Raw genomic sequence first — 16020 nt, 5'->3', positions numbered from 1 at the left:
TATTTGGCATGCAGAAAGGTGGCAAAACTCAGCTCTTAAACTGTACAGTTTATTTCACTTTACTTCCTTTCACTATATATGTAAACTTCTGAAATGCTCTTTGTTCCATGTGACCTGTTCTTTTTCATAATGGTCAGGAGGTTGTGAGCTAAGATTACTGCTTTTTCTGCAAAATAGGATCATTTTATTGTTACCTCATCTTCCCCTTTGCCTATTTTATACATCTGTTGTGTCTTGTCGCACAGTTGGCTTGTCAAATCTCTGGGACAGGGGTGGTCTTCTCACTATGTGTTTGTACACTTCATATCATAACAAGGCTCTAGGGTTGCCAACTTTCTGATTGCACAAAACCAAACACCCCTGCCCAGTGCCTTCTCTGAATTCCTGCCCCTTCTCAGAAGGGGTTCCTGGCCAATGGGAGCTGCGCAGCCGGCGCTCGGGGTAGTGCCTGTGCTGCGGGCAGAGGCAGTGCACGAAGCCCCCCTGGCTGCACCGACCCCGAGGAGCTGGAGGGACATGCCGGCCTCTTCCAAGAGCTGCATGGAACCGGCTGCTGTGGCCAGACTTTTAGCAGCCCACTCAGCAGTGCTAACCAGAGCCACCAGGGTCCCTTTTCGACCGAGCATTCCGGTAAAAAAAACAGATGCCTGGCAACCCTACCAGGCTCTCACCCCTGATGTGCTACTGTGCTGTAAATAAAAATACTTCGTTCTTATACAGTACTCTAGTTGTTGTTTTAAATTATTCCCATCTCACCAGAGTTCCTTCCCCACGTTGTCTGTGGGGCAGGGCCCAGCGCTCCCCCTGCTCTGTGGGGATGGTCAGGTATTTTTCCCCACTTCACTTCCACCCCTAAGAGGCTCAGCCCTCCAGATGGGCCTGGATAGTCCACTCTTCTGGGGTTGGAAGTGAACAGAACAAAAGAGGAATTAATACAAGTGAATCATCCCCAAACTGGGTAAAAGAAGCTCTTGTCCTTCACTGGGTGTTCAGCAGGCTGCAGCCCTAAGCTGAGTTCACAAATAAATAGCAGGGTATAGTCCCGCCCCAGGGACAGTCAATCTCAGTTCTTCCCTTCCTTCTGGAAGGGGCCATTGGGCAGTGGCTATTCGAGGCGCTCCTGCCTTCAGCTGGCCCCTCTCCAGGTACCGAGGACTGAATTCAGCTCTCCTCTCAAGTCTGCCTGAGCCCAGAACCCTTTTAAGTTCCTTCCTCCATTTTTGACCTCTCTCTCAGGTGTGATGGGGCCAGGGCCAGCTGAGCCCCCAGTGGCCTGTTAACCCCATGGGGTTTGCATACCCCCTCACGCACCTTTCAAGGAAAATGATGGCCACCTTGTCCCATGCCAGGGGGGCCTAGTGGTTTAAGATCAATGTAATTTCTGTTTGGTTCACGCAATTAAACTCCTTCCAACTGTGGCAGAATTGGTGAACACCCATCTCCGGAGATACGAGCTACTGCACAGAGCCACTGTGCCCCCAGTTCCTCCACTAATCACTTGGTCAATACAAAACCAAATGCCCACAGGCTGATCCTCTGGCGGCAGGTAAGGAAAGTCACCACCACCATGCCGGCAGCACAAACCTGGGGAGGGTGCGTACCTACCACCCAGCAGTGAGGTTTGCAAAATTGCAAGTCTCCTCGCCTGGGCCCAGAAAGTGTAAGCCCTACGTGCCAAAGCGCCTCACTGAATATCAGTGTCCCCTCTTGCAATGGCGCTAATTAAATTACCTTTCCACTCCCGGTGACCTCAGCCATTGCTAGGGAGGCCAGCGCACACCCTGGGCCTCGGAGCAGCAGCCCCGCGCCTTCCCGCTCCGCCTCCATGTCAGGCGGGTTGGAAAGTCTGTTCGGGTGCCCCGTTCTGCTTGCATCACATCGCGGCTCCCAAGGAAGGAGAGGGAGGCCCGGACACCCGGGTGCGTGTCGCTCCGCCGGCGCTGCCGCAGCAGCAGCGGGGCTTGCGGTGCCGCTTGGCCCGCTGCCGGGCGCTGGGGCGGGGCGGCGAGGGCGGAGGGCGCCTGCGCTGCCACCCCCTTGCCCGCCCGCGAGCGCGGGGCGCGGGGCGTGGGGGGTGTGCGCGCGCTCTCCCCGCCCCCTGGCTCCCGGCGCGGCGCAGCTGTCGCTGTGCAGGCGGAGGGGGCAGGCGGGCTGCGGATTCCTCCAGTCACTCCCTTTCGCTCCAGCCACTGCCCGGAGCGGCATCGCCCCCCGCTCGCCGCTGCGGAGCGGAGCCCTCAGCTTGCCGCGACGGGAGCGGCTCCCCAGCCCGGCGAGGTAGGGGCTCTCGGTGCATGCGGACAACATGGCACAGCCATGATCGGACCCCCCCACAGCCCCCGTAAGAGTCCTGCCCCCTCCCCGCAGGCTGCAGGGAGGCATGGCAAAGGCAGGAGGCCGGGGGGGATGTCCCCTCCCCATGGGGAAGAGCACACGGAGGGGACAGTAAGGCTGGGAAGCGGGAAGTGTGTGTGTCTGATGGGGCGGGGGACTGCAGAGAAAGGAGGCGAGGGCCTCTGATGCACCCGGCTGAGTCTCCCTCTGCAGAGGGAGAGGGGGGAGAGAAAGGCTTCCCCCTTGCCGCGGCGCGGGGGACGGGGCCGTGGGCTTGCAGCCCGGCTGGAGCTGGTGGGAGTGGGTGCGGGCTGCGCGCACCCAGCGCTATAGCCGGCTCCATCACTCTGTTGCAGTAGGATTATTGTGCCCCCTCCGCCGGCACTAACGCTGTCTGGTTTGTGCGTGGACAAGGCGATGAATGGTCCAGCCGCAAAACCGGGCAAAGAAGGGGGAGCGAATGACAGCAGGGAGCTTCAACCCCCCCCCCCCCAACCCCGGACCGTGGGAGCCTGGCATAGGTGGCTGCCTGTAACGGTACATGGGATGCAAACAGGCGTGGTCGGGAGCTAGCTGCGCTGCTGCCGCCGCTGCCTCTCTGTCCCCCCCCCCCGCCGCCCCCCAGTCTTTCTGGACTGGGCGCGCATCAGCTCTGGAGGAGACCGGTCAGTTTCCCCTCTCTCCTTCCCTCGCCCCAGGACTTCAACAGGTTCGTGTTTTAGGGTTGGATGTGGATCTGCCAGGGTTCCCTCCGTTGGTATAAATGGCATCTTCGTTACGTATTGGTTGGATTGCGGTAATAGTGCCTTTCCAGACCATAAAGCCTAATCAGATTTGAATTTATCTGTGTGGAATGATAAGGACGTTTCGCCTCCCTGTTCGCTCTGTTGCAGTATTTATATTTGGGAAGCATGTGTGTGCAAATCATGCCTGTGTTATTTATTGTTATGGTTTTCCCTTTCCTTTATGCCTGAGGAGAAATGATGCAGCACAATGCAGTGATCTGACAACGTTTATTCGGGTCTTTCCGGCTACATTTTGCATGATTCCCTTATGCACTGTCAAAACCCCACCCAACAGGAAATCGAGATTGTTTTTTTCCCGGGAACAAACGCAATCACGGCCCTATCATTCTACCCTCTTGCCTTTTATGTTGGTGGTTTGTGACTCTGATCGGTGTGTCGTGGAGGTGCAGATGGCAATTGTGCGTTTAGGGTGTGTGTGTGTGTGTGTGTGTGTTTTTGCTTGCTCTTGGTTTCTGTAATGAAGGGGGAGTTATGCGATTGCAGTTCTGCAGCTCTAATGCGGTCTGATGGAGTCCAGCCTGCAGCTGTGGAACATTAATCTGATACTACAAAAGTAGCAGCATTAGGGAGGGGTTAGAGGAAGAATGTTATTGTAAATGAGAGGAAACGGTGTACATTTATATTGTACCAGATAGGCACCTACTGTTCTTGCACCATTTAAACGCAGACTATAAGTAAATCAGGTGGATATAGTCAGACTGGTTCTCGATATTAAGTGTCCTTTCACATTATGTAGGAGAGCATGTTAGACCACCTGGTATTTCTTTACCTTATACCTGAAAGGTATTTGTGCTGTCATCACCATTAAATCTTTAAATTCTCATACTGTACATTTAGGAATCTAAAATGTTTTTTTGCAATTTCATTAGTCTCCTTTCAGATTGTTACACAATACTGTTGCTTATATTTACAGAAGAAACATTTGTTTTATTTGGAGTGTTTAACTTCCTGACTTCTAAATGATTAGCCATATAAAGTTCAAACTTATTGGTTATGAGGCTTTGGCTTAAATTTTTTAATAGTCTGAAAGTTTTATGGACCTGAAATGCCTGTATTACTGAGGTGAACACATAATTAAAAAGGCATAATGCATGGACTTAAATTAATTTGTATCTTCCAGATCAACAGAGTAGTTTGATGTCTACAGGTCTGTTTTAACCAAAAAAACCCCAAAAAACAAAAAAACAAAAAAAAAACCCCAAAAAACAAAAACTCCATCAAAAAGCAGAGTTCTGCCAAATATTGCAAGACTGCAGTATCTCTGAAAAATCCATCTTTCATAGCAGTGTAAAGTGACATTTTAAATTATTATTTTTAAGTCATCTTGATTTTAAACATAGATCCTTTGATTTTGAAGTATATGAAACATTTAATCTATTACAAGACTTAACTTTTACGCAAAAATCGAGTAAGCAATTGAATATAACATAAATTCCATTCCAGTCCTCCAGTTCTGAGGAAATTTGCATCCTTACAGTCAGAAGAGTGGGGTGGTGGGAGAGAAGAGAGATTGCTTTCTAGATAATGTCTACATAAGATTTTGTGCTTTCATCATGAGATTGTCCATAGACCTAGATTTTGAATTATCAATATAAAAAGTAAAATTCCTGTAAGTGGAAAATAAAACTACCAAGGTTTGAGATTTCTTGAAACGTTATATACAAAGGTTTGTTGATAGAATTGTGGATATTATGAGCTAGGTGACTGATTTTTTGATTATTTCTGGCCTGTCCTGAAGATTATTTAGGCAGCTGGTGTTTATTACTTTATTAAAGAAATCTTAGCAGTGTGGAAGCGTCACAGGAAACTTATCCATTTTGACTTGTCAGCCAGTGTGCAAAACTCCCAACCAGAAAAAGGACTTGAATGTACGATGAAGCCTCTGGAGCAGTCGTATTTACCATTGTGGGCTGCATCTACACAATATATATACTACCTGTATGGCCCTGAGGATGTCACATGGGCTGCAGCTATGTGCCGATTTGGCCCGTGGGCTGAGAATCACTGCTCCAGAGTGAAAGATGTACGTTTATGATGGTAATGGTGACAAAGAGCAGTAGGTGGCCAAAGAATTAGTTGCTTTTACCAAATTCACTTCTACTGTTTAACAGTCTGGTTGTCAAGATGGTTGACTTTTCTGGAGAAAACTTGCAAAAATGGTTGTTGTGATTCCAGTGTGACACAGCAATTCTTGGTGATTAGTGCTGGCTGGTTAATATGTCACAACTGATACTAGGAAGACGCTAAATAAAATGAATAAACCATAGTATTTTTGCGATATTAAACTATACAGTTTATTCTTTGCATACTGTAACAAAGTTGGTACTAAATCTGGTAGTAGAATAGTAGCATTGCTGTAGAACAAGTTCAGTGAAGTAAATTGTATATGGTAAAAAGTAAAGCTTTTGCTGGAACATAAATTAGTAGTTGTGTCAGAAAGTGTTGTAGAACCCTATTTCAGCTTTAGTGTGGGATGAATCCAGAAACCCTTGGGATTACTCTGTACCTGCTCCCAAGGATGGAACAGACTGACAGTGAAATGTTTGTGCTCACACTGGTCATGTTGTACACAAACCAAAGCACTACTGCATGATCTAATTTAAAGCCTACCTGCCTTTAAATTGGACATATACCTTCAAAAGAAATGTGATGAAAGCCCTTTTTTCATATAAAGATTTCTTGAACTACCTCTCCTTTATCAAGAGCCCCCACAGTGATCATTGACATTACATAGGCCTGGAGAAGTATTTTATACGGGTCAGTGTGATATGAGTCGTACCAAATTCATGGTCCATTTTTGTAAATTTCACAGTGGTAGCATTTAAAAAAATCTTTAATTTCGTGGTTTCAGATATTTATATCTTAAATGTCATGATGTTGTAACAAAACATGAATATGTATTTTAAAAAGGCAAAATATAAACATGTAAACCCCTTAAAACTATTTCTCAAACTGGGGATCCGGACCCAAAAAAATGGGTCACATGGCGATTGTAGAGGGGGTCACAGTATGGCACAGTAGAGCTGGGTGCCCAGCTCTGAAGGCAGCACCACCACCAGCAGCAGCATGGGAGTAAGGGTGGCAATACTTTAATCCTCCCCACAATAGCTTTGTGACCCTCTTTTGGGTTGGGACTCCTAGATTGAGAAGTGCTGTGTACTTTTGTATATTTATTTCCCTATAGTATAGGGTACTTTTATAGTATATAGTAAAAATACACAAAAGACCAGATTTCACAGTGGAGACAAGGTTTCATGATCCATGACTCGTTTTTCATGGCCATGAATTTGGTCGGGCCCCAGACATGAGACATTCACCTCTTTTGTGAGTGCCTCCTGTTGGGTGGGTGTGGTGCTGCAGTCTTTTTTCTCCTGGCACCCCCTATACGTTGTCAGTCTCATTAGGCAGGTCTTCAGTGGCTCAGTTCTCCAGCCAAGTCACACAGCTGATATGGTTGAACCCCTTCCAGAGTAGGGAAAGTCCAGCAAAACTATTTGTCCTCACCAGGGTCTTCCGCCCTGTCTCTAGGCGCTTTACATCCCAACTTTCACTCAGGCTTCTAAGCAAGCCTTGTCCTCCTTTTGGGGCCTTAGGCTGCTTTCCCAGGGGCTTGTGTGGGTGCAGAAAAGGATCTGGGGTTTACAGGGGATGAGAAGCTGGATATGAGTCAGCAGTGTGCCCTTGTTGCCAAGAAGGCTAATGGCATATTGGGCTGTATTAGTAGGAGCATTGCCAGCTGATCGAGGGACGTGATTATTCCCCTCTGTTTGGCACTGGTGAGGCCACATCTGGAGTATTGTGTCCAGTTTTGGGCCCCCCACCCACAAAGGATGTGGACAAATTGGAGAGAGTCCAGCAGAGGGCAACGAAAATGATCAGGGGGCTGGGGCACATGACTTATGAGGAGAGGCTGAGAAAACTGGGCTTGTTTAGTCTGCAGAAGAGAAGAGTGAGGGGGGATTTGATAGCAGCCTTCAACTACCTGAAGGGATGTTCCAAAGAGGATGGAGCTAGGCTGTTCTCAGTGGTGGCAGATGACAGAACAAGAAGCAGTGGTCTCAAGTTGCAATGAGGGAGGTCTAGGTTGGATATTAGGAAACACTATTTCACTGGGAGGGTGGTGAAGCACTGGAATGGGTTACCTAGAGAAGTGGTGGAATCTCCATCCTTAGAGGTTTTTAAGGACCGGCTTGACAAAGTCCTGGCTGGGATGATTTACTTGGGGTTGGTCCTGCTTTGAGCAGACGGTTGGACTAGATGACCTCCAACCCTAATTTTCTATGATTCTACTCTGGTCCTTCTACTACTCCAAGTACCGATCCAGGGACCCTATAAACGGCAACCACATATCTATCACTGCCTTCAGTTTGCTGCTGCTATTCCCTGGGCCTTTTTCCACATAGCCCCTTTTTCTTCACCCGTTACCTTAGGAGTACAGTTCTCCAGTCTAGTAAATGCAGCTCATTGAACTCCTTTGGCCAGCACAGAGCACCCATCATTGACTCTCTGGTCCCATCCAGGAACTGACCTGTTCAGGCCTTGCAGCTCCTTTTAGCTGAGCCTGCTGGGCTCTGATAGGCTGCACATATACAGCCATTCTAGGCAGGCCTGGAGGACGTACCTTTGCTGCTCCTTTCCTGGGGCGGGGAGGGGTAGGACCATGGGGCCTTCAGCAGGAGGCCTCAAAGGGCCAGGGACACCCTGTCACTGTCAAGTTACATGAATATACATGTATGCAGTTTGACCATTTGTACAAAGTATTGTAATTCATTTGTGAGGAGCCTGTGCTACACAGCTCAAATGAGACCATTTATTTATTCAGATTTGTGGGTACTACACACAAATTAAAAGCCTGTACAGTGGTTTACCAATAGCCCAAACATCTTCCAAATCTAAGTCCCAAGCAGTCACTGGCCCCCAAACCCTCCACTCCATAATTGTGGGAAAACCTTTGCAAAAAGTTGTATGTTGGGCTCAGTTGGACCAAAGTGAGGAGCCAATTCTGGAGCTGATGTATTGCCCCAGATAATGCCCTATACCTGTCCCACTCCCATTTAAACCAGAGAGCTGCACATGAGAGCAACACAGATAATCACAACTGCTGCAATAATTCCTGTGGAGAAAGACAACCTTTTAGGGCCTGATCTCCACCGTGCAGTCAATAGGAGTTTTCCCTACAGTACCCATGACTCAAATGATCAGGGATTTTTTTTAAAGTCAAAACCAACCCATAGGTCTCCTCCTGTTCCTAAATAACAGCAATGAGAGCTTTGCCTCTGACATAGATAGGAGCATTACTCAGATGTGTAGCTCTGTCTAGGCCCAGCTTGACTAGATTTGACGTCAACAGTTAAACCAGGACTGACTTTGGCCCATTGGTTTTAAAGTTTATTTGACAATCTAATGCCATCTTCTTGTTTTTGTTGTAGGTTTATATCTTCACTTTAAAAATCCTCTTGTGGGTGTTTGTAATCCCTATATAACAATCAACGGTTGCCTCATGAGGAGAGTGCTAGAGGGTGGAGTATATGTACTATCTAATGTTACACAGGTAGAATCAACTTTCTGCAGGTATGCTGCACCAAAGATGACCTTATCCTGTGTTTAATTTTGTTTCACATATGATTTTCATTTGTCAGATTTTATTATAACTCTTAAAATGATCTGCTGTAAATTTATTTTTCTAATTAACATGAGTACTGTGGAGCAGCAGTTACTTCTGGACCTAACAAAGGTTTACTTTTCTTTAATGAAAAGTAGCGTTACATAGATTTCACACATGCAAAATTTTTATTATGTATAGCTATATCCCATCTGATTTACGTAACATCATTCTTGTTGCTGTTTAACTCATCCTATGAATTTAAGCAGTCTAATCTTTTTAACAATTTTGTTGAGCTTTGGCTATTTTTAATTTGTAGTTAAGTGCTAGAACGAATTGTTCCTGTCAAATCCCCATAGAAAATGCATAGTTTTGCTGCAGAAAATCCTATGTACAATTAAGAAATGCTTGAGTTCATAGCAAAAATTTTCAGGTTTCTTTACCACAGCTTGAGAAGGTGGATTTTTGATGTGTGTTTGTCTGAAAGAGAGTGATTTCTATATGGCTTTTAATATATGCTACAGGAAAAAGATCTACAATCATATGTAATCTTTGCAATCTGTTGGTGTCCATCTTACTGTGCCCAATGACAGATTAAAGCTGAAGAGTAACTTGAGCTGTGTTCTTTTAGCGCCATTGACTGTTTTTCTCTGACCATTCCCCCTTATTAGTGATTTTTTGTTGCGCTGGTGTCATTTCAGATGTTTCTGCTTTTATGTATCTTTTGTTTTCCTTCCGTAATTTTTTTCTTCTGCACAAATTTAGCTTTTCCTTAAGCTCGCTCTATTTTTTTCATTGTACACAGGACTTCTTTTAACTTGTAACAATTGTCACTAGACTAGAATGCCTTATGCTAGTTTATAGTCACTTTTTTCATTAACTCCTTTGGAAATGTGCCAAGCATTGGAACTTTTATTTAAAACATATATTAGTTTGACTTGTTCAGCAACCTTGGCACATCAAGAAAATAGCATGAACTGAACAAAAGGGCCACTCTGTGTGAAAAATTTAGGCCAACAAATGCTAATTCACACCTGTCAGCTACCACGAATAGACTAGTGGCTAATACCAATTATGCCATTGAACCAGAAGAGGTGTGCCATTAATCTGCTGTTCAGAGACACTCACTGCACTGCAATCAATCTGTTCACAGGTAAATTTTCCAAATTAAGTGGATTTTCCATTTACTAGGGCCCTAGTAGATTTTACTACATGCAGCTCTTTTGTCTGAAAAAACTGCCTGAGTGCAAGGTTTATCTGGTCAGATCCTGGAGCTACACCTGTTTATACCAGCTGAGGATCTAGCTTTCCATCCACAAAGCATAATCACCATTTGTTCTGTTGAAGATATTAAGCTCTGGTAATGGGGAATTTGCCTCCTGTTCTGCCCCATATAGCCCAAAGCTCTGGGCAAGAATGTTGTCATCTCTTGTCTTTGTTTTATACAGTAGTTTTTTTTTTTTTTTCCACTTGTAACCTGAAAGAGGAAATGCTTACCCCAGTCCATGGAGAGAGTTTCTTCTTCACCCTCAGTAGGGAAAGAGATGGATAAAGAAAAGTTAGAAAAATAAAAATGAATAGAGGCTGATTCAGCTGTCACATATGCCAGTTTTAACATGATATAACTCCATTAACTTCAATAGTGCTAATAGTGATTTATGCTGATATAAGAGGGTAAGAATGAGTCCCACTCAGGGATTTTCAGTCAGAGATCTACTGGGTAGCTAAACTAGTTTATTTCAGGTTATATGCAGCATATTCATATTTTAAAGTAGAATATGCAGTTCTGGAAGAACAGTTTTTGACCATGATGAATCAGTGGAAAGGATGATCAAAAGTGGAAACGCTTATTGGAATTAAAAAAAAAAAAATGTCTCCCTCTGTCTCTCCATATTCCAGACAAACTAAATAACAGACAGGTTAATGGCAGGTTTCAGAGTAGCAGCCGTGTTAGTCTGTATCCACAAAAAGAAAAGGAGTACTTGTGGCACCTTAGAGACTAACCAATTTATTTGAGCATAAGCTTTCGTGAGCTACAGCTCACTTCATCGGATGCATTCAGTGGAAAATACAGTGGGGAGATTTATATACACAGAGAACATGAAACAGTGGGTGTTACCATACACACTGTAACCAGAGTGATCACTTAAGGTGACAGGTTTCAGAGTAGCAGCCGTGTTAGTCTGTATTCGCAAAAAGAAAAGGAGTACTTGTGACACCTTAGAGACTAACCAATTTATTTGAGCATAAGCTTTCGTGAGCTAAAGCTCACTTCATCGGATGCAACCGATGCCCAGAGCCTATAACTTAATGTTAAAACATTTGTTGGGATCTATTTTAATTATGGTCTTAATAACTTGGACTTTTGGAGGAGCTTGTTCCAAATGTTTTTCTCATTTGCAGGCTAAGACTGTGCAAAGTGACCTCATGCTAGTAAAGGGTGGGTCAGTTATAATGTGGAAAAATCTCAGTCAATGTGTCTTAGAGATAAGTGGGACTGAATCTCAACTAGAGCTGTGCATTAAGTACTGGAATGTGTTGGAGACCTGCCAGCAGATTGGAAGCAGGACTGTGCGACAAGTACTAATGCAGTCGCACTATACCTTAAAATAGTACCCTGGATAACAAAAGATCGGAAAAGTTGTCACTTTACCTCATTTTAGCACAAATTCGTTCCTTAAAATAGATTAGAGAATGAGTATATATTTTTTCTGATTTATGCTCTGTTTGCTTTTTATAACTTACAGGTCCTCAAAAACCTTTAACACAGGGCAGAATTGCATTGCAGGAAAGAAGGAAAATAACGATAACTTTAACACTGGGGCACAAGTCCTTGATTAGGCAAGACTATCCATTACCTACACCGATACCTGAGTAAGGACTGAATAAGAATCTACACCTTTGCTCGGAACTCGTGTAGTTTTTTCTCAAATATGTCTTCATCTGTAAGGAAGTATTGAGGTAGAGATAAGCCGGTCACACTGGCACAGAGTTACATGAAGGCAGGATTTGGACTTAAGATTCTGGATGTGAGCAAGCAATATTTGAATATTTAAAATGAATATTGGTTTACCGTCAAATACTGAAGTAGGCTTTGTTCAGTGATAAAAATAAGTTTATAGAATTTTCAGCTCCATGTCAAATTTGTCAACAGAACAATTTGATCCTGCATTTTATTCCTTTTGCATAAACGTTTTAAAAACTTAAAACCTGTGATACCTAAAGTAGTTTGTTATGGAAAGAGGATGAGTTTGCTTCTAAATGGGCACTACGGAGAAAACAAAGGGTATGGGCTGCTCTTTTGGAACAGCTTGTGCTATTGAGCCAGTATGTGGTTCTGGTCAGCATTGGTGAGAATCAGCTGTAGAAAAGTGTGGAATGAACCAACCATTCTCTTAACACATATTTGTGTTGCTGTGGGGACCAGAACAAGAAACACTGTAATAGGAAGAGGAGAGTGGAAATAAAATGGAACAGTGAGGATACAGAATGAAAAATACATATGTAAATCATGACCTTTGGATTTGTGCAGGTCTCAGGACTAAAAATCTGAGTTGCATTTTTTTAAAATGACACAGCTTACTTCATTTGGGGTAAATATACAGCAGTTTTGATCTCATTTCATATTTGGAATCAAGGCGACAGCAGTAATTTAGCTCTGGCTGAAAAGGAGGGGCCTGCTCCTTCATTTTGTTCACCCGCATTGAAATCCTGGTCCCAGGACAAAGGTCCTTTTGAGCTGGGCTCAGGGCAGGACTCAAGTGTTGGGAAGAGGCACAAATGGCTTTACGCCACCCTTGTGCTCCACCACTGGTGATGCTTTTTTAGGGTGGGGGTTTCATTCAGCATGTGGCGTAACTTACAGAACCCTCAGGGCTGCTTTAAGTAATGCTAGCTGGTAATAACCCCCTGAAGGTCATTTCAGCAGCCAGGCATAGGGTGGAGCACAGTGGCACTATGACCGTGCCTTCTCACTTCCAATGCTGGTTCTTGGAGGGGGTGTAGTGTACCAGCTACACCAGTTCTGCACTACCTGGGGATTCCCCAATCCCAGCTGGCCAGCAAAAATAGCTTTAAGGATTTGTATTGTTGGAGTGTTGCTAAGCATCATTGTTACGTTTGTATAAAACTAGTACTGAATAGTGGAATTGAGAATCAAATTCAAAAATTTCCATCTGACTTTCACTGAATTTTCCATTTTCCCAGTCTTGTGGTCTTTCAGATTTTCTGCATGTATTAGGTTTATTCATTTCCAGAAATTACATTATTTAAAAAGCTATTTGAGTCATGACTAATAAAATATTAGGTGGCACTGAGTTAAAGGAGCAAGTAAATGATGGTAGTGGATTATTTTCAGAGAGATACTTCAAAGGTATGCTTAGATAAACAAGGATAACATAAATTCTGGGTAAATAAAACATACACTAAAGAGGATTAAACATATTTGACCCAGACAGGTATTTAAATAACACCAATACAATAAAGAATATCTGCTAGTTATTAATTAAAGTCTCAACTGGATTCTTAAATTTATTCAGTCATGGAAGAAAAGAACGATGTTCATAGGTAGCCTAGTTGCAGTGGAGTGATTTTTCTTTTCCTGCTGTGCTTAATCCATATCATGATCATATGGACAAGCATGGCGAAGGATGGCCAGAGGAAGAGAAGATTGGAAGACATGTTGTGATCGGCTCCGTCTCAACCGATGAAGGACCGACAGTCTGCGCAGTCTGTGCTGTGCTTAAAAAATGAATTGGCCAGATCTTCAGCTGGTATTAATCTACATTGCTCCACTGAAGTCAGTGAAGCAATACTGATTTCACCAGCTAAGCGTCTGGCCTGAGATTTTGAATTCTCTTGGTATAAAAAAATGCAAATGATTTTATTTGGGATGCACATCGATCAGTTAAATTTTTAACCAGTGTAAATAATCTGAATCGGGAGAGGAAAGATTTATTAACAAAAGTGTCCATAAATCACTCTTGTAGATGATGATACCCTCTGTATGGAGAGGTTTGAGTGACACAGCTCTTATCGTATCTGTGTTTTGAGTCTAAGACAAATAATCCTAATGTGTAGTAAATCCTGTGTTGGATTATGCTACCGAAGCCTGTGAAACAAAGATCAGCACTGATAATTCTAAGAGAAGGAATAGATTCTCAAGATGCTTGCTTAAGTAATACTTTATGGTGACAGGGCAATGTAAAACTAGCAGTTTAAATTGCTTTGACCACCATTTTCTTTTAAACAAGCAGATAAGACATTATGGAAATCTAGGGAGCTGCTCACTAAAATGGAACTGACAGGTGAGGACCACATGGACATACCAACAGTAGGTGGAGCAGTGAGTTGGTGCATGATACGCCAGCCATTTTAGAGATGTTTCTACAGCTGTTTTCAACTAACGGAAAATAATGTGAATCACTTGGGATTGCTGTAGCTGGGCTTGTTGAGAGAGTTCAAAGAGTCACAGAGTTCCTTAGATTCCTGGCATGGTTCTGTCACTTTAAGGGCAGTTTGCAAAGTCACATGTTTAAGAGCATCTTTAACAGTAGTTGATATCGTACAGCAGTTTTCATTTTTAACCTCTGGGTGTCATAAGCAATGGCAGAAGGCCAAGGAGCCATTGAAGGGATTTGGGACTGAAATTAGTTTTAGCCAAGCTGGATTATAGTGGCATCTACTAGCACTCTTTTATAGTTAAAAGTTTTGTGCATATTTCTTTGTAAAACACCAGTCCTTTGTAGAGCTTGGTAATTTGCCTATTAAATTACTCTGTGCTATAATTTGGAATATTAGGAAATACAGACATGAAACAAATACTTTTGATTGTTTACAATAAGTAGAAAAATGTATCTCAAAAGGTTTTTAAAATATAACTTACATGTTTTGGGTTTAAAATATTATTAGCACATGCTCAGTCTGTAAAAGATTAATGTATCAAATGACCAAGATATTAATTTTGGAAAGTGGCTGTTATGCAGGCAGCATTATTACTTTATTAGAAGGATGTTTACAAATTGTGTTACAAACATGTTATTTACAGAATTAAAGTGATCAGGGATTCACCCTTGGTCTAACTCCACTGAAATCATGTTTATGTTTATGATCGTTGCAGCTCATCAGTTCTATACATTTAAAGAAATAATTTCTTTCGCAATAAGAAAACAATTTTGAGAATCAGGCAAAAGAAAGAATAACAGAATCAAGCCCTGATCTGGCAAATTATTGTGGATAGCAATGGGACACAACTTGCAGGATTGGAGCCTTAAAAGTGAAACTCTCTTCTACTGCTTTGTGCCTCAGGATTGTAGTGCCTATAAAACAGCCCACAGTGTCACATGCTGTTCTGAAGCATTTGTAACATCAAATTAAGAACTCTCATAGCAAGAAGTGTGTTTGTATTAAATTCTTGTGCCCCCTCCGTTGTGTTCACACATTAAGCTGATGTCCAACGGTCTGATTCTGCAAAGTACTGAACACCTCATGTGGTGAGAGCTGGGAGCAATCCGCACCAGTCAGAAGATACTCATTATCTCGCAGGCTTGGGCCCCAAGAGCTCTGAACGTATCTGGAGACAGTGTGACTTCACAGTACAAAATGCTAACTGCTTATAATAATTAGTTACGTTATTGTAACAAGTGGCCAAATTCCAGCCCTGGTAATTCTGCAGGTTGAACTAATAATCTTCATCTGCAATCGGGTTCTCCTGTCTACCCATGTTACTGTAACAGGAGTGGGCTGATGGTGGAAGTTGGTCCTTATTTTTCTGGCTCTTATCAACATAAATAACTCTTACTTTTGTTTCAGTGCAATGAGGACAATCTATAAACCATTACACACGTGAGTAATCATTGGTGACTTCAGTGGGATTACTCATGTAAGGGTTTGTAGTATCTGCCCCAGTATTACAGTTTACGGCATTGCTTCACCAAATACAAAACACCTCAGACTTAAATACCAAAACCAAGTTTTGTTTTCATAGCTGAACATATTATAGGTTGGAGACTCGAACATTCGAGGTGATACATATAGGAGGGACACTCCCTAATTTTTAGAATTTTTTTTTTAAAGATCATGTTATTATTCCATGCTTCCAAATTGTGGAGGTGAGATATATATATGTGTGTGTGTGCGAAATTGCAGAGTCATGAAAATTTATTATTTTAATCTTAATCACTCTATTATTATGTTCTCTGCCTGCCAATCCATCTCCTCCAGGATTTACTCCAGCACTCCCACCCCCTGAATTGCTTCATAGAGTTGCCCCCCAAAAAG

At 43.3% G+C, this 16020-nt stretch overlaps 1 protein-coding gene across 2 annotated transcripts in view; it reads left to right on the top strand.

Annotated features, from left to right (window-relative positions):
• The first annotated feature begins 2143 nt into the window (after window positions 1-2143).
• Window positions 2144-16020, top strand: part of SPTBN1 (spectrin beta, non-erythrocytic 1) — a 212043-nt gene continuing 198166 nt past the window's right edge. Inside the window, exon 1 of one of the 2 annotated variants that reach the window (XM_037895873.2) lies at window positions 2144-2277. The gene's annotated coding sequence lies outside the window, so the exon portion shown is untranslated. Of the gene's footprint in view, window positions 2278-2477; window positions 3044-16020 lie in introns of those variants that run through there. The other variant, XM_043543804.1, reaches the window with a different exon arrangement.

The sequence above is a fragment of the Chelonia mydas genome, chromosome 3 (genome assembly GCF_015237465.2).
Source record: "Chelonia mydas isolate rCheMyd1 chromosome 3, rCheMyd1.pri.v2, whole genome shotgun sequence".
NCBI classification, from domain to species: domain Eukaryota; kingdom Metazoa; phylum Chordata; order Testudines; family Cheloniidae; genus Chelonia; species Chelonia mydas.
This window is presented reverse-complemented; position numbering and strand designations above follow the sequence as displayed.